Here is a 23768-nt window from a genome sequence, read left to right as displayed (position 1 = left end):
GTGTACTCAAACATTTCAAGTGTCATAATTGCAGGTTATTTAATATTGTGCAGTATATTTCTAAATTCCTGAGTCTGCAAAAGGCAGACATAAGTAGCAAATAATAAACTATGTCTCAAGAAGTAAGACTAACCTAAGGCTGGCTGTTATCATGTCCAGGGATTTGGCAAATAATGCATTATTAGACAAGTAAGCAGAAGCCCAACATGAACAACAACAAAAAGAAATAATGAGAGAGTAATGCAAATAACATTTTGACAGAGATCCTTTTGTTTGTTTGTTTGTTTGTCTTAATGGATAGCTTGCTAAAAATCTAATATAAAAAAAAGAAAGGCATAATATATTGCTTTTTATTCATGAGAGTTAATCTTCTTTATTGTCTAACTTTGCTGTATAAAAAGAGAAGGGAAAATTGAAAAGGAGAAGAGAGGAAAAAAGAAAAGAGAAAAAGAATATCAATGAATTTTTTATTACCTTTAATTAGAGAGTCATTATTGGCATGAGTAGTATTAAGCCAACAGCTACAGATTAAGACAATTTAAGGTAAAACATCAAGGCTAACTTTCAAATTGAGAATTCAAGCTTTTCCTTTAACTGTGAATTACTAAAATTTAGTTTTAAATTCCCAAAATATTCTTTCCTCTTACTCAGGACTCTTCTGTTTGCAGATAAAAAGCTATCCAACTTGAATGGCTTAAACAAAAAAGAGAAACTATCGGTTTATATAAAAAGTCCCCTGGTAGATAAGAACACTGGGAACTCAGTGCCCTCAAGACATTTCTCTCCATCATTTCCTGTGTGGTGACAAAGATGGACAACAGTGGTTCTTCGGGAATTAATAGTACCCTAAATAGCTCAAGCAAAAGTTCTGGAGTTTCGACTGTCACATTTTATGTCACATACCCAGTCCAGAACCAATTAGAGTGATGGCCAGGGGGATGCAGTATATTCTTCAAGTGGGTCTGAGAAACATGCCAGTCTGAAGCGAGGGGCTGGGATCAGCCTGATATGAACCATATGGAATCGGTTTGATCCACCAAAAGAAAAGTTGACACCAATAACATGAACATAAAAGAGAAAAAATTTTAAAAAACTTGTTGAAGAATAAGATTGGGAAGCTTGAATTCTCGATTTAAAAGTTAGCTTTGGGCCAGGCACGGTGGCTCACACCTGTAATCCTAGCACTCTGGGAGTCCAAGGCGGGAGGAGGTCAGGAGTTCGAGACCAGCCTGAGCTCTTGCTTGATCCACTGCCAGTATAGTCTCTGGATGCATGACCAGCAAAAGAAGGCTAAAGTAAAATTTGGAAAACTGCAACACTTTGGGAACACAGCAGCATTCCCTCAGGCTCCTTAACAGTACCATTCATGAGAAAAATACAGAGAAAGCCCTCTAATGTCACCGTAACCCACCTCCCAGTTTGAGCCCAAGGCAGTCACAAATGGAAAGGGCTGCTATGAGCATCTCAGTGCAGCAGAAGAACAGTAAACTTGTCCACTGTGCCATGCAGCATACTGCTGGGATAGCCGCAGAGTTCATAAGGTTTGCAAAGAGCATGAAAGTGCTGCTGTTGCTTCATGGGGCTATGATTCAGCAATAGAAAATGACAGTGTTGGGTGAGTGGATGGAGATATGAAGAGCTGACCCATTTCTGAGCAGTTTACTTGGTAACATGCACGGATATTGCAGGAGCATTTGCACTTGTGCCACTTACTCATGGTATGACATTGAGCAAATTAGGAATCTCCTCCATATCTGTTTCTTCACCTCTAAAATAGAGATAATAATACTGTTATTGTTGATGTGAGGATTAGATTTAATAGACTTGTCAAAACTCCATGTCTATTATCTATTTTTTTATTGCCTCGTTATTTTTTGCATTACTTTTCTAGTAATTTGAGAAATAATTCAGTATCTCACAGTACCACTGTTGAAAGAGCGATATAGTGGAAAGAGCACGGACTTGGGACTGACATCTCTATCACTGGCTCTGTGAATTGGGGAAACTTGCATAAAACATTAAATATTATAACCTTGGTTTCCTTATCCATAAAATAATTATAGTACGTCTTTGCCCCCCAGAACTATTAGAAAAAATCATGAGAAAATATTCAAACTTTCAGTAATACTAATCAAAATTTATTGAGCATTTACTGTGTACCTGACTTTGGTCTACGGGTTTTATGTATTAATTCATTTAATCCTTCCTCAAGGGAACGCTATGGAGTAAGTACTTTTATTGTCTCTGTTTTACAGAAAAGGTAACTTAAGTGCAAATCACCTTCCAAAACTCCCACAACTAGTACGTGACTCAAGCAAGATTTGAATAGTGCTTCTGGCTAAAAACTAAACAGCCTTAAACACCATACAATACCACCTCTCAGTGTTTTGAAAATTGTAGGTGTTCTGTAAGTGGCAGCTGTCATTGTTATTTTGTCATCACCAATATTAATTATTCTAGTGATATTCAGAAATACTGGTGAATAAGTATGAGGTATTGAATGAATAAAGTATTGTGCTTGATAAGCTCATTTATTTCATATTACTTAAAATCTTGCGTTAAGAGTTCATATTTTTTAGATATTTGATAATATAGCATGTAAATTTTTTCTCATCTTTTGGTAAAGCATAATTTCAACAGTACTGCTCAGGATCAGATTTTTTTTAATGTTTAGTCAGTCTTTGTCCATTCAGGCTCCTGTAACAAAATACCAGAACTGGGTGGCTTATAAACAACAGAAATTTATTTCTCCTAGTTCTGGAGGCTGGGAAGTTTAAGATCAAGGTGCCAGCAGACATAGTGTCTGGTGAGGGTCCATTTCCTGGTTCATAGGTGGTACCTTCTTCCTATGTTTTCACATAGTGAAAGAAGCAATTGAGTTCACTTGGGCCTATTATATAAGGGCACTAAAGCCATTCATGAGGGCTTTGCCAGCATGAGCTAATCACCTGTCCAAAATCCCCACTTCCTCATACCATCATCTTAGGCATTAGGATTTCAACGGATGAATTTTGAGAGGACATCAGGAGAAATCATGCTAACACAATGAAGTAATTTTTTTAGGTAGTTGTATATACTTGGTTTACTCAATTATGTTTTCAAAATGACATCTCTGTAGTGTTTTCATCCCTGTCTAACATCTTCTTGACTGGAGGCGACCCTGATCTCATAGAAATGGTGACTATTTCAAAGCAATCAGTAGATAAAGTTGAATTTTGGATATTTAACTTAACAGAGAGTCCAATTATTTATGTTTATAACCATATGTTATTATGAGTTAATTTTCTTTTAGAAGTTATAAAGAAAGAATAATTGTGCCTACGTCATCTAAAGATGTTCTAGTTATCAAAGTGGAGCATTATATAGACACATGTTTTCATGCTAAATTAAGATCTATTCTAATAATGACCTAAGACTTCTGAGCTTTAATTTGGTTTTAAGAATTGTAAAGCCAGGCATGGTGGCTGATGCCTGTATTCCCCAGGCTTTGGGCAGCCAAGGTCGGAGGATTGCTTGAAGCCAGGAGTTCAAGACAACCTGAGCAACATAGCAAAATCTAGTTTCTACAAAAAAAAAAAAAAAAAAAAATAGCTGGGCATAGTGGTGTATACCTATAATCCTGGCTACTCAGGAGGCTTAGGCAGAAGGATTGTTTGAGCCCAGGAGTTACAGGTTACAGTGAGGTATGGTTGCACCACTGTAACTATGGACTGGGTGACAGAGTGAGACCCTGTCTCAAAAAAAGAACTGTAAATTTTACAGGGTATATTTTAGTTGTTCAGTTACTTCTTTAGAAAATGATGCATGAACCAACTATGAAGTGTTATTAGACCATTATTTTTTCACATACAAGTTGTATGCTAAACTATTAAATTTAGATATTTGATGTTAAATTATTTGTATAATATAGGTATTAGATTAAAATGTTAGTTGAAAAAATTAGCCCTAAAAGGGAAAGTATTGATGGAAACATAATTTAGTATATTAAATTTTACATTATTCATACGCTTAGAGGTCAGAAACTACATAAGGTAATCATAGGTTGGTCTAAAATAGTCCCTAAAACAATTTTAATCCTCTTTAACTTTTTCCCTGCTAATATTTATTCTAATTCAATTTAAATTGTGTGTCTCTTTCTCTTTCTCTCTCTCTTACCCAGGAACATGTAAACATTCTTCCTACCCTAATTTTTGTCATGGAGAGAATTACTTCTTATTAATCCTTTAAGCATAAAAATATATACATTAAACTTTGTACTTACAAGCTCTTTTTTTTGTTTTTTTTTTGCTAACTGCTTTGTTGGCGCTAAAGTTAAAGAAGCTAATGCCAAATTCTCCGTTTTCAAGCAGCTTGTGCAGATTGCCATTTTTCCTATTTGAATTTAATTTTTATACTAAGAGGAATATGCCATTAAAAATAAAAATTGATTACTCTTACATGCTTCTAACACAATTTTGAATTTGAGAGCACCTCTCTCTCCTGTCACCACCACCCCGAGGTGACTCACACAGTACTATGGAATACATTTACTGGGCTCCCATACACAGGCCTGGCATTCTGTCGTAATCATTCTTTTCATAGCACAATTTGTGGGTCTCTGTGAAATGCAGCTATTGGTAGTTCTGCCTGTACTCAAATGAAGTGATATTGAATTTCTATTATGCATGTGCCTTGGAAACCTCACAGCTCTCCATAAAGATTTTATTCACACAGCAGATTTGTTGTGACTTAGATAGTTTCAGACAATTTTAGATTTGAATGGACATGGCAGGATCTGACAGTATAAAAGAAATATCAGGAGAAAGAAACATGTAGAACCAAATGATATATTAAGCAACCTACAGAACAAAGCAAAGAGAATGCCTGTGATTGTAGTAAACAAAACCAGAAGGTATGTTTTTGAAGGACCTCTCGTGGGGGCTAATCTTTGTATATTGCATATATGAGTTGGTGATGGAACTTGTCAACTCCTTTCATCCTACAAATTAAGTTTTGATAAAGCCCTGTTCCTTTCACAACCTTCACATTTTTTAAATAAATTGTTCATAATAAGACACATTCTAGTTTTCGTATATTTTCCCAATGGTCCAGGACACAAATCCAGAATGGAAAATAAATGCAATTGCAAACAAACATTCATTCCTCAACTAGAATTTAGAACATTTAATTCAAAAAGGATGAAGAGTAAATTTTTAGTGGAAAATAAGATATGGAATTCAAATAACAGTGAAATAAATTTGTGGTAAAATGGAGGGGAGATGAGTTCATATATTTAGATTAAAAAAATGAATTTCATTTGAAGTTTTCTTCATTATTGAGAGTGCACTATGCATCAGCCATAATTTAGGCACTGTAGAACTAATACTGAACAATGTAGACACTATCCATTATTTCATAGAGCTTATTTACTAATGGAGTAAATAAATTAAAGAAATAATAATTCTAAGTAGAAATGAACACTATTGCAAATATAAAATAGAGTCATGAGCCAGAATCTATCTGTGATTCTGGCACAGTGTGAGGGGGCAGCTCTCTCTTTGGTACCCAGGGAAGGCCTCACCAAAGAGATGGTGTGTGCTAAGCCATGAATGACAAGGAGGCAGCCACAGGAAGGCCCGTAGGCAGAGCACTCCAGATCAGCATAACAGCACACACAAGTCCCTGCTTAGGTTGTTTCTATCAGATAGGATTTCTTCAGATCACACATGTACATTACTTTGAAAACATTTCACCTATGGAAGATAAATTAGAGATTAAGCGAGAAGGAGGAGAAGGATAAAAAGAAAAATACCAAATAGTTATACTAGGAGAGTCACAACCTGTTTGTCCTGATGGATACTAAGAATCGGATATACCTAAGGGAAAATCAAACTAAATAATATATTTAATTGTTAACTTTCGGAAACTCTAGGTCTGATCCCAAGTCAGTCAGCCATTTTTTAACCATAATCATTCTCTATTTTTCCAAGTAATGTTAATATGCTTGATTTTTATGAGCATCCATTTTATGTGAATTATTTAATATGACCCTGACCATACTTCTTAGCCCTGCAGAAATGATCCAAGAACCGCACACTCAGCATTCTTCTTCAGTCCCTCTCCTCCTCTCTGGCTCAGCTGCCCAAACTTCCCATGATACTCTACCTCTTTTATGTTACAGAGGAGGATTATATGACATATTATTTCACACAAAGATATTAGCCATTTATTTATCAATTCATGCTTGAAGCTCTGACTCAGGCGGGGGGGAGGGGTATGACAAGGGCAATATACATAACCTAAACTTTTGTACCCCCATAATATGCTGAAATAAAAAAAGAAAAAAAAAGAAAGTGAGAGGAAAGGTAATTGTCAATACAAAGTAACATGTCTACATAAGACATTTTAGTTATCCAATAACCCTGGTGAAGAAGATATTTCTAAGTAAAATACCATATTATTACCCTTAAATTTACACCATATTCAACTTCCATGTAAATCTGGCTTCAAGTATAACTTTGGGACCAGTTCTGATCCAGAAACTTTCAGATAAGCATCATCAGTCTGGAGGATCTCTGGAATGCCCAAGTTTGTAGATAAACTTAAATGTGAATTAAATGGATCTTTACAATCAAGGAATTGTTATAACCTTAATAGCTGGTAAACTCTTTTTGGACAAGGACAACATCTATCTCAATCATGTCTTATATTTCTCACTAACACAGGATTTGGAATTGTCAAAGAGAAGTTACAGTAGGCAAGTTAAATAGGCAAAGAAGATTTTATTCAAGACTCACAATAGCGGAGAGATTGAACTCAACTCTGCTGAAACAAAACATGGGAGAGATTTTAAGCACTTGGTTGAGTTAATGGAAAAGTACTGGAAGATGTTAAGGAGGAGGAGGCCGGGCGTGGTGGCTCACACCTGTAATCCTAGCACTCTGGGAGGCCGAGGTGGGCGGATCGTTTGAGCTCAGGAGTTCGAGACCAGCCTGAGCAAGAGCGAGACCCCATCTCTACTAAAAAAATAGAAAGAAATCATATGGACAGCTAAAAATATATATCAAAAAAATTAGCCGGGCATGGTGGTGTATGCCTGTAGTCCCAACTACTCGGGAGGCTAAGACAGGAGGATCCCTTGAGCTCAGGAGTTTGAGGTTGCTGTGAGCTAGGCTGATGCCACGGCACTCACTCTAGCCTGGGCAACAGAGTGAGACTCTGTCTCAAAAAAAAAAAAAAAAGGAAATGTTAAGGAGGAGGATAGTCCCTGTGATTAGGCCATCTGTTTTTGCTAATTGATGTTTATCAAAGTGAGGCTCCTCCACTCCCACTAAGATTGGGAGACAGGGCACTGTCTTTCTTGATGATTACATTTCAAAAGCAATAGAAGTAACCTTCATCATGATCTGGCAGGTGGGAGCAGGAGGAGGGGATGGGTAAATAATTCACACCTAATGGGTACTGTGTGCGAGTCTCGGATGGGCACACTTGTAGCTTCGACTTGGGTGGTGCAAATGCAATAGTTCCATCCCAAAAAATAAAAATATAAAAAAGTAAGAAGATAACAGACAGACACAAGGAAGACCATGTGAAGACACAGGAAGAGATGGCCACCTACAAGCCCAAGGAAAGAACTCTCAGAAGACACCTTGATCTTGGACTTCTAGCCTCCAAAACTGTAAGAAAATAAATTTCTGTTGTTTAAGCCAAAAAAAAGCATTGTTCCTAATGTCCTCAAGAAAGACATTTCTGGGTTGTACTGGCAAAAGACTGGGAGAAGATTTACATATCAAAGAAGCAGAGAAAGAATTTACAATTGCAATTTTTCTAAAGTAAATGCTCTAAGAAAGAGAGGTCAGGGATCTATGGTCAGGAAGAAACCTGTTTAAAGTTTAGTGAAGCCAAGGGAAACCTTAAGGCCATCTCGGTCGGAATGTAATACTTGCTCAGTAAATATTTGCTGAATAAATGAATGAATATACCTTCCAAATATTTTAAGAGTCTAGCCAGACTTTGAAAACTTGACACAACAATGTATCTGAATAATTCATTATAAAAGAAATGCCCCTTAGATTATTGATTCCATGAAATCAAAATCTAAATCTTTCACATAAATTTCTGTTTATTATAATACTCAGCATATAGTCTATACTGATGGTAATTAACAGCTTAAATATATACACAATATAAGAAGCTCAAATCCTTTGGATTTCTGTTAAATGCTTGCTTGTAGTTAGGCCTCACTTTCTCCTTATCTTACTATGTTAATTTATTTTTTAGTATGGTATTCAATTATGTATCGTTTTAAGACTAGGATGATTTCAGCTCTCATTTAAAATGAATTATTTTCAACAAAAGTTAATGGAGAGGAAGAAACTCAATTTATTAAAGTGACCACTCAAACCAAGTATTTTATTTGCCCTTCTCTGCTGAGAACTATGCCCAATTACTTAATTAAATCTAAAATTGCCAAACAGAATGCACTCTCCAGGGTCCAGATAGGAAAAAAAAAAAGGAATAATTTGCATTCCTACTCTAAATTTAAAGTATAAATGTTTATTTTGGCATGTTAAGATGCCCTCACAGTCTCAATTTATTGTTTTTTAGAATGAAACAATGACTTGATGGTAAGATGGGGAAAGCACCTCAAATACCTGGAGAGCAATTCATAGTTGTCCTCCTGCCTGATTTACATGGAATAGAACACTGTGTGTGCCAGGACCTTCAGACTCTACCCTCCCAGTAGTGCATCTGAGAAAAAATCATGATAATCTCAAAATCCTATTGATGCTCAAAGACGTTTCACCAACTGAAAAAGAAAATTAAGAGTAAAATGCAGTAGGCTTTTTTGCTTTTTTTGCTATTTAGAGGAACTCAGGTTTATGTGAATAGGTCTCATGTGGGGAGTCTTTTGAAGCTAGGGACTTCAAAGCAGATCATAGACTTCCAGTGGGTTAATCACTTAATGCAAGAGTGGGTAGATGGAATTACCACCGTTCAGTCAAGCTAAACTTATCCTTTTTTTGAGAGAGAGAAAGCAAATGCCCATCTTTTAGTTCCCAATAGTACTCCAGTTGAACACGTGCTTGGGAGGCTGCCCTGTTTACAAGTTACTTCATGTAAATCAAAAGGGAAAGAAGTTCCAAATGGTTACTAGTGACATTTAATGCACCATTTCATTTAGGGGGGACTATCTGTTCATTGGCTGCAAATCTTAGGTTTTGAGCATTAAAACACACTTATTCAACACAACAGATTGCCAAAAAAGAGAAGCAAGATTATATAAAGTTAGATTAGGAATAAAGCTGGACTTTGTGACTGCAAAAACAATTTTAAAAAGAACTTTGTATACTGACTAAATTTCTTTAAAATTAGAAGAAATCATCTAAAATGCCTAGAAACTAGCGGGAGATAGAAGAGTGGTTACTATTTCCACCAAACTCACATTCAACAGTTATCAATGTCTGTAAAAAGAATCACATCATATGATCAGAAATGAACATGTAGAAAATAAATAAGGTTGTAGGAAACAAGGCCATATGTTCCAACCTCATAGTTTGGTCAAATATTAATAATAATAGTAATAATAATAAAACTTAATCAGAAAAACCTCAGAGAAGGTCTTGAATAGGGACCAGGGTAGGCCATGGGTAGACACCATTTTTTTATATACAATGAAGATTAGGTGATATCTTTGGTTCCTCAGAAGATCTTCAGGAGGGATGAAATTGAGTTTAATTATAGTTCATAAAGACCTTTTGATAATTACCAAGAAATAGAAAGAAGGAAGCATACTTTCAACTTATTACTGCTGGAACTGTAATGGAAATGGAATTATAATGAAGACAGTAGTTGTGTCTCAATATAAAATGTAATTGAAAGTATATGGATATTATTTTTATATACTTAAATGATAAATATTTATAGTTTACTACATATAACTATATTATGTATTATGTGTAGAATATAAATGAAAAATTAACATGGAAACAGAGTAAAGGTTCTTTGCCTGGTATTTACTCTGTAATATGTTTTATTAGTTAGGGTAAAGGCTAAGCTATAGTAACAGAGACATCCCTCCCGCCCTCCACAAAAAAAAAAAAAAAATTCAGTGGTTTAAATAAGTTTATTTCTCTGTTACATAATAGTCTAAATGTAAGTCATCCTGGCTAGCTGGATGGCTCTTCTCCACAAGGTCATTCAGGGGCCCAGCCCAGATTCCTTCCAACTTGTTGCTCTACCATGCCTCAGTGTTGTCCTTATTTGGACACTCAAAGCTGAGTCCCCACCACATCTGTGTTCCATCCTGTAAGAAGGTAAAAGAGACAATCCAGCACATTCTGCCTTGTCTTTTAAGAAAATAACCTAGAAGCTACACACATGACTCCTGCTTAATCCCATTAACCCAAACTCAATGTCATGGCTACACCTACTATATTAGTTTGCCAGTGTTTCATAACAAAATATCACAGACTAGGCAGCTTCAATAACAGAAATTTATTTTCTCACAATTCTGAAGCTAGAAGTCTGAGCTCAAGGTACCAGCAGGGTCGATTTCTTCTGAGGCCTCTCTCCTCAACTTGTAGGTATCTATCCTCTCCCTGTCTTCACATTGTCTTTTCTATGAGCGTATCTGTGTCTGTCCTAACCTCTTCTTCTTGTAAGAACACAAGTTATATTGGAGGAGGGCCAATGCTAATCACCTAATTTAATTTTAATTACCTCTTTAAAGACCTTATCTCCAAACACAGTCACATTCTGAGGTACTGAAGGTTGGGACTTCAGCATGTAAATTTTGCAGGGACACAATTCAGCCCATAACCATCAGCTTCACAGGAGGCTGAGAAATGTAGTTTGCAGTTGGATGGCCATTTAACCAGGTAAAATTTTAGTTCTATTACTAAAAACTAAAATAAAATAAAAAAGGAAGGAGAGGAGAATAAACATTGGGAATAGCTAGCAGCATTTGCCACATTATTCTAGAAATAATAAGTACAAGACCAAGTTTGTACTTAATAAAAACTCACCAAGGGAAAAAAATAGGAAGGATATGTAATTGATAACAACACTCAAAAGCAGTTGAGCCTCAAGAAATCTAGTTTAAACACAAAGGCCTAGTTAAAATGAACTCAATTCCAGGAGAAGCGAAACCATTTCAAGTATGAACAGTGTGACTTAAGACAAATGTAACACCTGGGTAAACCTACCCTTGATGGTTTCCTACACATTAAGAGGCACAGGTATCTCAGTATCTTAAAGCCAGTCTCCTCTGATCCCCACAAAAAGGGGATCTTCATTGAGTCATCCATCAAAATAATTTTATCATTCTGTGACTCCTCTTTTTTAATGTTTGAACAGGCATGCATGAGTTGTTCTCAATCTAGCAATTAAAAATAAAAGTTTCACTAAATAAAATTAAATCCCCATGGTTTGTGTAAACTTGCTATTATATAAGCAAGCTATAGGGATATGGTGTCTATAAAAAGTAGTGGGTATACATAAGAGGATGAAAGATGATAAATAAGACTCTTTTGAATTATTAAGCAGAATAGTTTCTGGCTAAATTTTAGTGTTTTGTTTTTGTTTCTTAATAAATGCTCAAATGTGCTCAATAGGTTTTTTAAAATTCCACTACAAGGATAAGTCTGAAGTGTAACTCAGAAACCTGCATATAACCTTCAATTCTTTTTCCCAAGTCCCATGGCAATTCTATACCGTGAAACCATAAACATGTGAGCACAGCTACAAATTGTTAATTTATGAAATTTATTTGGGTGGATATTTGACAGTTTCATTCTGCTGTGACTCATGTTTGGGTACATGCCAGGAGCACCCTTTGCCTTTTACTTTACACATACAGAAAGAAAATGGGAGCATAAGGCCTTTTCTAAGAAATATTGTGATTAAAAAATAGTTATACAGCAAAAAACAGTTGCAAACACATAGTATCATTCATTGCTAATGAGTTAAAAGGATACCACAGTGCACATATAAATCACTATACAGTATCTTGCAGTTTATTTAAATTCATTGCGCCTCATTATAACTGAGCTATGCACCTTTAGGTCTGAGTTGATTAGGAATGCGATAGCTCAGAATAGCTTTTAATTCAGAGAAACATGGCCTGACCTTTACCATAATCCTGTGTGAAACACACTATAGTTTAGACATTAATAATGATGCAACCTTTTTTTCATACTGGTGAGATGCTACTTAAAATTTGGTATTATTAGTTAACAGGCCTAGGCCAATACATCAAAACCAAATTACCCTTCTGTGTATAACTACAGTACTTAATTCTGAGTTCTTCATCTCTCATAACTATTACTTCCTCTTTAAAAATGCTAAAAACCAAAATGTAATAGTGTCATGTCATAGCAATAACTCACAGATACAAACGAAAGGCACTCCTCCTCCTCCCCATGGACTGCCACTGTATGCTGTTAAGGATTTGTGCTTCATGATATACGTTCTAACAGCTAAAGCATTGCTTGTCTTTGACCTTTGTCTCTCAATTTAAGAATGCCATTTCTTTAAACCACCTTCTGGGAAGTCAACTAGCACAAATAATAGAACTTACCATTTTGATTCAGATGGAGTCAAAAATGCAAATCACATTTTTAAATATTGTTTCTTTTTAAAAAAAATATTTACGGCATTTATCACTGTTAAGTACAGTAATATAGTAAATAATAAAGTAATACATTCACAGAGTTTAATTGATCTAATAATTCACTAAGGCTCATAATAGAAAAACGACATTGCCCTATGTCACCTCTTTTTGCTCCATTCCATCCTTGCTTCTCACTCCCCAGAGGAAACTCCTTTTGGTTCTCTTAGATGTTTCCTCTGGTATTTAATTCATATTTCTAAATAACATGTTTATATTGCTAAATCTCAACTTTTAGTTTTAGATGTTACATATTGATTTTCTATAACAAAAAATAAGATATAGAGCTTTTGAAACTGCATCCCTTCAAAACTTAAGATTTCCCTTTCCTATCAGTCCTGGGGATTTCCTCTGCCACTTTCTTGTGCTCAATCCTTTTTCACAGAATCCCTTTCAGTTACACACTTGTCTCTGGAAAACAGAAACTCACGCAAGAGATTAAATGAAATCAGAGACTACTCAACATGGGAAAAGAATGATCCTGGGGTAGAATGGAACTCGTTGTGGTTAGGAAACCAGGACCCTCCAATCATGTGGTTTTGCCATGCTTGCTTTTCATTGGCTGGGACTCCAGGTGACCGTTCGAAATGGCTGCTGGAGCTTCAGCCCTCGTGTGTACACTACCGGAAAGAAGGAGGAAGAGCAAGTCGGTTCCCTATCAGACATTTCCTGAAGATGTACTTACTACCTCCACTTAAATTTTGTAAGTGGAACTTATTCACATGTCCATGCCTACCTGTAAAGAGACAGGAAATTTGTCTTTATTTCAGCAGTTCTGTTACCAAGAAAGAAGGCGAGACAATATTGTGAGATATTCTCTCATACTTTATCAGCTTTCTAGATTATTTTAGTGTGGCGTATATTGAAGAATCATTCTCAGGAAAGGTAAACTCAAGATATTCTTTTTGAGGCATTGCCTCTCTTAGAAATGTTTTTATTTTTAAATAGATATTAATTAATGTAATGTGGGTAGCATAGGGTAGAGGAAAATACAGTAAAATAAGTGCTTTTAAGAATGAAAACAAAAAAGAAATGTTTTTATTTTTATACTTTCACATTACATTGAAATATTGGCCAGGATTTAAAACCAGAGTGTAAATGTCTGTGTAGAATTTTAAAGGTGTTTCATTGTCTTCTACGTTCTAGAGTTGATATTGAGAAGTCCACATCTGTTCTGATTTCTAATGCTTGGTTTGTAATCCTTTTGTACCCCCCTATGAGCTTTTAGGATAGTCTCTTTAGTCCAGTATTCTAAAATGTTACAATAGCATGCATTATATGGGTCTTGTGCGATCATTTGTTGTGCTCAGCACTGAGAGGCGCTTTCTTCCTGGAAATACAGTCTCCCCATTCTGGAAAATGTTTTTCCCTTATTTTTTTTTTTGAAAATTTTCTCATTTATTTTTTTCTCCTTTCTTTCTTTTAGAATCAGTCAGAATGAACTGTGCTGTTTTGTGTTGCAGCAAAAAACAAACCCAAATATCAGTGGTTTAATACAGCAGATGTTTATTTCTCACTGACATCATAAGTCTAAAAGGGACCAGGAAAGGGCTCAGTGCCACATCATTCTTACTGAAAGGCTATACGGTAACTAAGTCTCCACCCTCCCAAGGATCTCAGGACTAGCAGGGAAAGGCAACAGGGAAAATCACACACTGGCTGTTAAAAAATTCTGCAGAAGGAACTTGCATGGCTTCTACTCACGTTTCATCAGTCACAGAAAGTGGCATGCCCATGCTTAACTACAAAAGGGTGGAGAGGTGTAATCCCACCAGGTCCCTGCAAGGAGGACAATCAGAATATTGGTTAATAGCCCTAAGGACTATAACAGGTCTTCTGGAAAGTTACTCTAATTTGCTTTTCATTTTCTCTCTTCTTTTTTTTCTTTTATTGTTGATACTCAGTTTATATGCACTGAAATGCACACAACCTAAGTATATATCTTGATGACTTTTTGCATATGTAAACACCATATTACCGTAACCTAAATCAAGATATAAAATACTTTCCAACACCTCGAAGACTTCCTTCTGGCCTCTCTCAGTCAACATCCCCAAAGTAACTAATAATCTGACCTCTATCATCATAGATTAATTGTGCCCATTTTTGAACAACATGCAAGTAGAATCATCTACTATGTACTCTTTTGGACCCGACTTTTTTCACTCAGCCATATATCTGTAGGATTCATCAATAATGTAGCATGTAACAGAATGGTTTTCTTTATTGCAGTGTAGCATTTGATTATATCTATATAGCACCCTTTATTTATCCATTCAACTGTCATTGGACATTGAGGTCATTTCCATTCTTGGGCAACTATAAATCAAGCTGCAATAAACTTTATCATACATGTCTTTTGATGGATGTATGCACTCATTTTCGTGGGCTTTTCATCTAGGGTGAATTTCAGACTCATAAAGCATTGAGGTCCGTGAATACTGTCAGTTTTCCAAAGCAATTGTGCCAATTTATACACCCACCAACAATATAGGAGAATTCCAGTTCCTCTTTTTCCTCCTCAAAACTTTTCAATATTCTGGCAAGTGTGTAGTGATATACTACTGTGGCTTTAAATTGCATTTCTCTGATGATGAGGTTGAAGAACTTTTGATAGGCCTACTAACAATATATGTGCCCTCTTTTTAGAAGGGCCTATTCAAGGCTTTTGTTCATTGTTTAAATTCTTTTGAGTTTTCTTATTTATTTGTTGGTGTTCTGGATCCTTCATTGGATATATGTACATAGTCCTCCCTTATCCATGGTTTTACTTTCCACAGTTTCAGTTACCCATGCTACAGTACAATAAAAATTTTTGAGACAGAGAGACCACATTCAAACAACTATTACAGTATGTTATTATAATCATTCTATTTTATTATTTATTGTTAATTTCTTACTGTGCCTAATTTGTAAATTAAACTTTATCACAGGTATGTATATATAGGAAAAAAACATAGTATATATAGGGTTCAATACTATCTGTGGTTTCAGGCATCAGCTTGTGCCTTTGGAACATATCCCTGCAATTAAAAGGAGTCTGCAGTATTGCAAACATCTCCCATTCCGTGGCTTGTATTTTCACTCTATTTATGCTATCTTAATGAACAGAAGTTATTAATTTTAATGAATTTCCATCTTTAATCTTTTTTAATGGCTTAATGTTTAGTGCTCTTTGTGTCTTATCTAAGGAATCTTTGACTCTGCAAGTTATAGTCTCCTAAATATTTCCCCCAAAACTTTTATACTTTGTCATTCACATTTAAGTGCATGATCCATCTCAAGTTAATTTTGTTGTATGATGTGTATTCAGGGTCAAGAGATTTTTCCAATATGCATAAACAACTGAACAGCATCATTTACTAAGACCATTCTTTACAAACGAATTTGCAGTAAAGCCCTTTTGTTAAATCAAATGACCATGTGTGCTCCAATTTTCTCTCTTTGCCCTTTATTTTCTTTCCTAGATTTCTTCAACTTTGTATTCTAAGCCCTTATTTATACTTTTGAATTATTATTTCTGCTAACACATTTTAATTTCAAGAGCATTTCTTGTTCTCAAATTATTCCTTTTCTATTGTAAACTGTTTTTAAATAATCAAGGATACATTATCTTCTCTTCTCTATGGATTTTATATTTGTATTAATTGTATTTTTTTAACCTCCTGAATTGGCTCAGCCTCCTCCGAATTCTTCTTTTTGTTTCTGTTCTTAATGTAAGAGGTTTTCTTAAATATCTGGTGGTCATTGGCTATTCCATTCAGTATTTATAAAGCTGACTAGAGTCTCACTCTAGGTGGGAGGGCTTATCAGCTGAAAGGCCCCAGTATGTAGGATTACCAAATAGAGATTAATATCTTACTAACTTTTCTCTTGGTTCTGTCAGTTTCACCAGAGGAATCTTCCAGTCTCCACCCTTGGAGATATAAACCCATGACTTGAATATAGGACCACCATGTTCAACTGTGCCAACTGTCCCTTAACCCAGAGTCCTTCTGCGTCATCATCTAAAAAGCATAAACATCCAGACTTCTGCTGGAGTTAAGGAGAAAGTATTCTGCTAGTATTTGGAGTGGGGAGTAAGGAAGCTAGAGTAAGTGTCCTAATTGCTTTGTATTACCAATTTTTGAACATTCCTTCTGTTTTTACCCCCCACCACCATATCCCATATATTCAATATGCAGTTGCTGCCAATCTGAAAATCCTATGGGATAAATCAGATTATTTATTGATTGGTCTTTACCACGAACTGGAAACTAAAATTCAGATTTTTCTAGTCTCTGTAGTGAGTTGTCTCTTGTTCATTTTACTTATATTTTAAAATATTGTGCTGATCTCCAATTTCTGCTGTTTTCTGTCCTCCTTGCCCTTTCTCATGCCCATTTTCTTTTGCCTTATAGGTTTATAATTTTTTTTATATTCTTGACATCATTTTAGTGGTGTTTGGGTAGAAAAACGTGTTTTCTACATTCTTTGTCTAGTTTGAATTCATTGTTGGTTTCTTTGGCCCAAGATAAATTACATTCTGGAAGCAAAACAAATGAGCCGTTTCTCTTAAATTGAAAGTGAAAAATAATTAATTTCCTTTCCTAAAGTTCAAGAAACTAGATTATTTATTTTGTCTTTAACATTTAAAAAGCATTTTATATATGTTTTGAAAACAAATCCAAAATTCATTAAATTAAAAATATGTGACTATTTTCTTAATTAAAAGTTTGTAAAGTATTAAACAGATTATATTAAAATATATCATCATTTTTCTAAACTGCTAAAAAAAAATCCTGTTTGTAAGTCTCCTTAAATTTGGACAGTGCCTCTTAAAATTTATTTTAAAAAAATAGATTGTGTTACTGGGCATCTACCCAAAGAAACAAAAGACATTCTATAAAAAAGACATCTGCACTAGATTGTTTATAGCAGCACAATTCACTATTGCAAAGATGTGGAAACAACGCAAGTGCTCATCAATACATAAGTGGATTAATAAAATGTGATATATGTATACCATGGAGTTCTACTCAGTCACAAAAAACAATGGTGATCTAGCACCTCTTGTATTATCCTGGATAGAGTTGGAACCCATTCTACTAAGTGAAGTATCACAAGAATGGAAAAACAAGCACCACATGTACTCACCATCAAATTGGGATTAACTGACTTAACTGACCAATACTTAAGTACACATATAGTAATAACATTCATCAGGTGTCAAGCAGGTTGGGGAGGAGGAGGGGAATGGGTATATATACACCTAATGGGTGCAGTGCGCACCATCTGGAGGATGGACACACTTGAAGCTCTGACTCAGATGGGGCAAAGGCAATATATGTAACCTAAACATTCGTACCTCCGTAATATGCTGCAATAAATAATAAATAAATAAAATAAAATAAAACTAAGAAAATTAAAAAATAAAAAAAATGCCTAGCTAGCTAGGCAATTGTAATACCTCCTTTCACCACTACTTTGTGTTTACCCTTTCTGAGAATGTGCCCCTGAATAGAAACTTACCTCTACAAGTGAACAAGAAAATTTCTTAAGACTGATGTCAAGTAATAGCTACATTCTCCAAGTTGCACTACCAAACCACCATTTGAGATCCATTTTATTACAATACAAATATTAAGCAGTAAAAATAATACAAATTTAGTGGAAATACATGCACTATTTAAGACCTGCTTTTCAAATAGGGTAAGAAAGAGGCTATTAGAGAAACCTAGCCTGGCTACTTACAAAAAAAAAAAAAAAAATCTGACATTTCAGAAATGCACTTACTCTTTTCTCATAAAAATTAGTTACAAACAAATAACTTTTACTTGATTACACAACCACTTCAATCAGAGTAAAACTAATCTCTTCTAGAATCCCAGCCAAGTGTGTCAGTTTTGTTTCATCCCCTTAGAACTATAAGCATTTAACATCCATTTTTTTCTTCTTTTCCATTTGCTTTGACTAGTGTTCCCCGAAAAAAATGTTAAATAATAGCAGTAATTTGTATAGCTATGTCTTGTACCTGTCTTCAATAGAATGTTTCTTATATTATTCTATCAGTCAAGATTCTGGCTTTTGGGTTGAGATGCACATGTTTTATATGTTAAGATACTATAAATTTACTATGCTTTTATTAAGAATCATTTTAATCAACAATTGATGCTGAATTTTCAGCATCATGAAGAATGATCATAACTCTACCTTTCATATGTTAAATTATGTTAATGATATTTTTAATATTAAACCATCTTTGCATTCCTGCTATGGATCCAAATATATTGTGTTTTAGTACATTTTAATATGCCATTGGATTCTATTTGCTTATACTTTATTAAGGGTACTTTTATCGACATTTATTAGTCTATTATATTCTTTCTTGTGATATTTTTTCCAGTTCTTATTTACGTTTTGCTGGCTTTATTAAAGAAACTTGAAGTCCCATTTACTTAAGTCTGTTTGGAAGATTTTTAAATAGCAAAGAAATTGTATATTACTTTAAGTTTTGGTAGAATCAAACTACAAAAGTATCTTGGTGTGATGCTTTTTTAGGAAGATAGGAATAGAGAATGTTATATCTTTGACCTTATAAAACTTGCCTTTTTAGGTTTTAAACCTCTTTTGTTATAAATTTTGAAAATTTTTATTTTCCCAGAAATCATCCAAGCATAGAAATATATCAGTAGAGAGCAGAACAAAATAGTTTGAGTCTCATTTTTTTTTCTATCTCTGATTTTCTCAATCATCATTCCTTATTTTATTTTGTTATGTTTTGTTATCATATATTCAGTTCATGTGTACATTCACTTAATTAAAAATACTTAACCTACTCTGAATCAATAATTGTTTAAGTAGCTGAAATACAATGATGAATTAAAGAGGAAGGAGGGGAAAAAGTGAGAAAAAGAGACCATATTTTCCTCTGTGTGTGTGTGTGTGTGTGTAACTTGGGTAGGAAAAATAATTAACATATAACTGTAAATATTACAGTATTTTATATACAGCTTCTAAATTTTCTAAAACTTCTTAAAAATCTATTACACTGTTTGAAGAGAGAGTGTTTAGGGGAAGGGACACATGAAGCTAAGACTTCTGCTTTTTTTAAAAAAAAAGTCTCTTTCATTGTCAAGTAGTTGTCAATAATAAACATATTATTATATGTTCCACATTTTCTGAGTTACCTTCCTTGCATGTCTCCAGTATTGTTCTCTACAAGCTATCTATCAGGTGGATAGATAGCTCATAGGAGATATCAAAGTTGTCTCCTGATATGACTTCTAGTCCTTCTGCAATTTTCTGGAGTATTACTGTTTGATCCAGTACAGGTGCTGGCACCTGCTAAAACATTGCTGGTCCTGCTTATTGTTGAGGATACATGCTGTTACCCTCTGCTGAAGTCTGCTAATTAAAGTTGATGAGTTCTGCCTTCTCAGCATAATAAGGGTGTGTACTTGGGCGCTGGAGGTGAGGGTTGTCTTTTCAATGATCCTCCTTCTTGCTAACTTGACTCTATTCCATTTGAGTCTGGTGCTCTCAGGTCCTTTGAGTCTTATCTGTGCCACCTGTCACACACTCAGCCTAATTCTATACCCATAGCTTTTACAATATCATCTACATTTCTCTACCAAAAACCTATAGATCCTTTTAAGCATCTATAATCAGCCTATATCACTCAAAATCTCATTGTTCCCATCAATTCCCCCAATTTATTGAAGACTTCTGGGTTTGGTAAACTATCTAGATCTTTTGTTCTAATACCATAAGTTATGGCAAATTCAACATTTCCCAGACACAATCCATTCATTATTTTGTCTGCTATGTTAGAAATCCTAATCTGTAAAATGTGAAATGTCTCCTCACTATAATAAATATTTGATACCATTGTACTGTTTCTAAGTCTTCTTGATTCTGCCTTGTACATTTTGCCAACTCAAAGAGTTATTTCTGAAAGTATCACTATCACCCATATTTATATGTATACATATTCTCCATTCATTTTACTGGTTTGTGGAATTTTATCATACAAATATATGTACAACATTTTATTTGTCCCTTTCTCTCATAATGTACTTATAGATTGTGTACTTATAGAAATCACTTTCAAATTCTTCAAATCACACTATTAATCAGATATTTTCCCTGACTATATATGAATTAGGGGATCATATATTTTTTTATTTCTGTTGCTTTGAGTATATGATATTTGAATTGTCTTAAGTCTTTATTCCTTATGCATTTAAAATTTAGGAGAAATTTTTCCTTGATCTGCATCCATGTCCACTCAACAACAATGTTGTAATTTTGACTCACATATATTATATCTGTCCTTATGCAGAGAATTGACTCTGGGGCTCATGAAAATGTCCAATACATTTTTCTCACTAGAAATTAAGAGATATTCTGGAGACTTCTGTTTCTGATAAAGATGATATAATAGAAACTAGGTTTACTTTACATGTGGAACAACTGAAGTATAGGCAGAATATATGAAGCAATGGCACTTAAGCATTGGAATTCAGCTAGAAAAGGACTGTGAATCATAAAAGATGGAGGAAAAGGGAGATAAGCCCCACAACTTTCCTAACTTATTGCCTGGAGAAAGTTTCCAGGATGCAACTTCAAACAGATAAATATACATGTAAGTGGAATCTCTGAAAAGTTATGTGGGTTGTTGGAGGGTGAAAAGATATATGAGGTAATAATGGCTGAAATTTTTCCCAAAAGTGATGAAAATTAGGAAGCACTAAGCTAAGATGTTCAGCTAATCCCAAATATGTTAAAGATGAAGAAAAATATACTGAGACTCCTCATAATCGAATTGCTGAAAACCAGTGATAAACAGAAAAACTTCTAAGTAGCTACAGTGAAAGACACACCACATGCACAGAAATAAAGATAAAAATGGTAACGTATTTCTTGTAAGAAGCAATGCAAGCAAAAAGACATTGGATCAAAATCTTTATGTATAGAGTGGGGCAAGAGTTTGGAATTTGGCCTGTAATTTTTCAACAAGTCGAAATATTTTCCAAATGTCAAGGTGAAATAAAGACTTATTCAGATACAAAACATCTGAAAGAGTTACAGATCTGCACTGTAAGAAATATTAATGGAAGTCCTACAAGCAGAAGGAAAATAATACCAAGTTGAAACCAAGATCTACACAAGAAAATTAACAGCACCAGAAATGGTAACTATATAGATAAGTATAAAGACTTTTCTTTTTACTATATAGATCTCTTTCAAATATAATTGACTGTTTAAATAAAAAATGATAATGCATTTGGGGTATTAATAACATAGGTAGATATAAAATGCATAACAATAATAGCACAAAGTCTAAGAGAGAAAAAACGAATGTATATTGCTTTAAAGTTATTTTTCTATACATAAAATAGTATAATATTACTTGGATATAGAATGTGACAAGTTAAAGATGAATACAGTAAATATTAAATCAAGCACTAAAATACACAACAAACAGTGCTAAAACAGTTGTGTTAAGTGATTGTTTTAGTATAAACAGTAACAAAATGTTGGTTTACTAAAATTAGCCAACAGGAGATAAAATAAATCATAAAACATGCTTAATTCAAAGAAGACAGAGAATAAGGGAAGAAAAAAACAAAGAACAGATGGGACAAATAGAAAAGAAATAACAAGATAATATACTAAAAGCCAACCATATCACTAATTGCATTAAATATAAATAACATTAAAAGCCCATTTAAAAGGCAGACATTGTCATATTGAATAAAAAGACAAGACCTAGCTTTGTGGTACCTACAAAAAAATGCACTTTAAGCAGTTCCACTCCTGGGATGTGGAGTGCTGCAGACTACTCCCCAGATAAACAAGCAAACTTGGAAAAAAAGTATTAAAAAGAACCATTTAAATTCTCAGGAAATTGTCCTAAAGGCCTACAGCAAATAAAGAAACATTTATTCAAGAAAATCTACTGAAACTTGGTAAAAACAAAGAAAAACTGAGGCCTTTTGAGCCATTCCCTGTATACTGCCTCATCTGTACTGTCCCATCTCAGTTTGAAAGAAGTCCCACTCTGGGCAGGTGTGGCTTAGAAGATAGGACTCCCTTTCCACTCAGCTCCCAATCAATGATTATCATATCTCACTGGGAGAACCAGGCAGCCAGCATTTTTCATCCCCTTCAACCTCAAGTTGAAGAAGATAAATTCTTGCTGAGTGCAGCTGAGAGGATGGGGACTCCCGTCTTACACCCAGCATCCCACCCATAGGATAGAGGCTCTACCCCAAGAATGGCATGCCAGATATATGGGGGCCATGATCGCCCCAACTCCTTTGTAGAGCAGACTCTGCACACAGGAGAGGCAGATCAAGAAGACCAGAAGCTACCACCAGGCCCAGTGCTCAGAGTAGTGGCTTAAATATTTTTCTCAGGGGAAGATGTAGCCCATAAAAAAAGAAAGCCCCAAATCTCTCCCTAAAGGAATTGACTTTATTTGAAAGAGTGTGAGGAAGTTTAGGCACAAGGGTGCTGTTAGTAACAGATCTTCTTAACTAAAAGTAAGAAGCTTAGCCATAAACTAGCTAGTTCACCAGAGAGAAATAAGGAAAAGGGCAGCTAAGAAGAACTCTTCTGGGGTCAGAACAAACATCAAAGACTGGCATCAAAAATTACTTGTACCAGAATTTGATTGGATAAAACTGCTGAGAAATTTATGCCCCAGGAGATTTTTAAAAAAATAGAATTAATGGAGACTAAGGACTGCGTATAATGCCACATGAGTCAGACAGCTTAACAGAGAGATAGACAAAGGAAAGAGGCAGTAGAAGAGAGTCCTACTAAAACTACTGTCTTAGGTTGTACATAACCCCAAAGCAGGGCCTTCTGAGGAGCAACACTGTAGGCTTCACATTGTGGGGAAAATAGACTTTACTAAGTTAGTCAAATGAAGTCATAAAACAAATAAACAAGAAAACACAATTAAAACCAACCCCAGAAAAAGGGGAGGGGAATCAGTATGTAGAGTTGCTACAATCTATTACCTAAAATTTCCAGGTCTTTACAAAAAATTATGAGACATGAAAAGAAACAAGAACTTGTGACCCTTAAACAAAATTGACAAATATTATGTAATTCAAAAACAAAGAAA

This window comes from Eulemur rufifrons, chromosome 17 (genome assembly GCF_041146395.1).
Source record: "Eulemur rufifrons isolate Redbay chromosome 17, OSU_ERuf_1, whole genome shotgun sequence".
Classification (NCBI taxonomy): domain Eukaryota; kingdom Metazoa; phylum Chordata; class Mammalia; order Primates; family Lemuridae; genus Eulemur; species Eulemur rufifrons.
The sequence above is the reverse complement of the archived record's forward strand: the minus strand, read 5'-3'. Positions refer to the sequence as shown.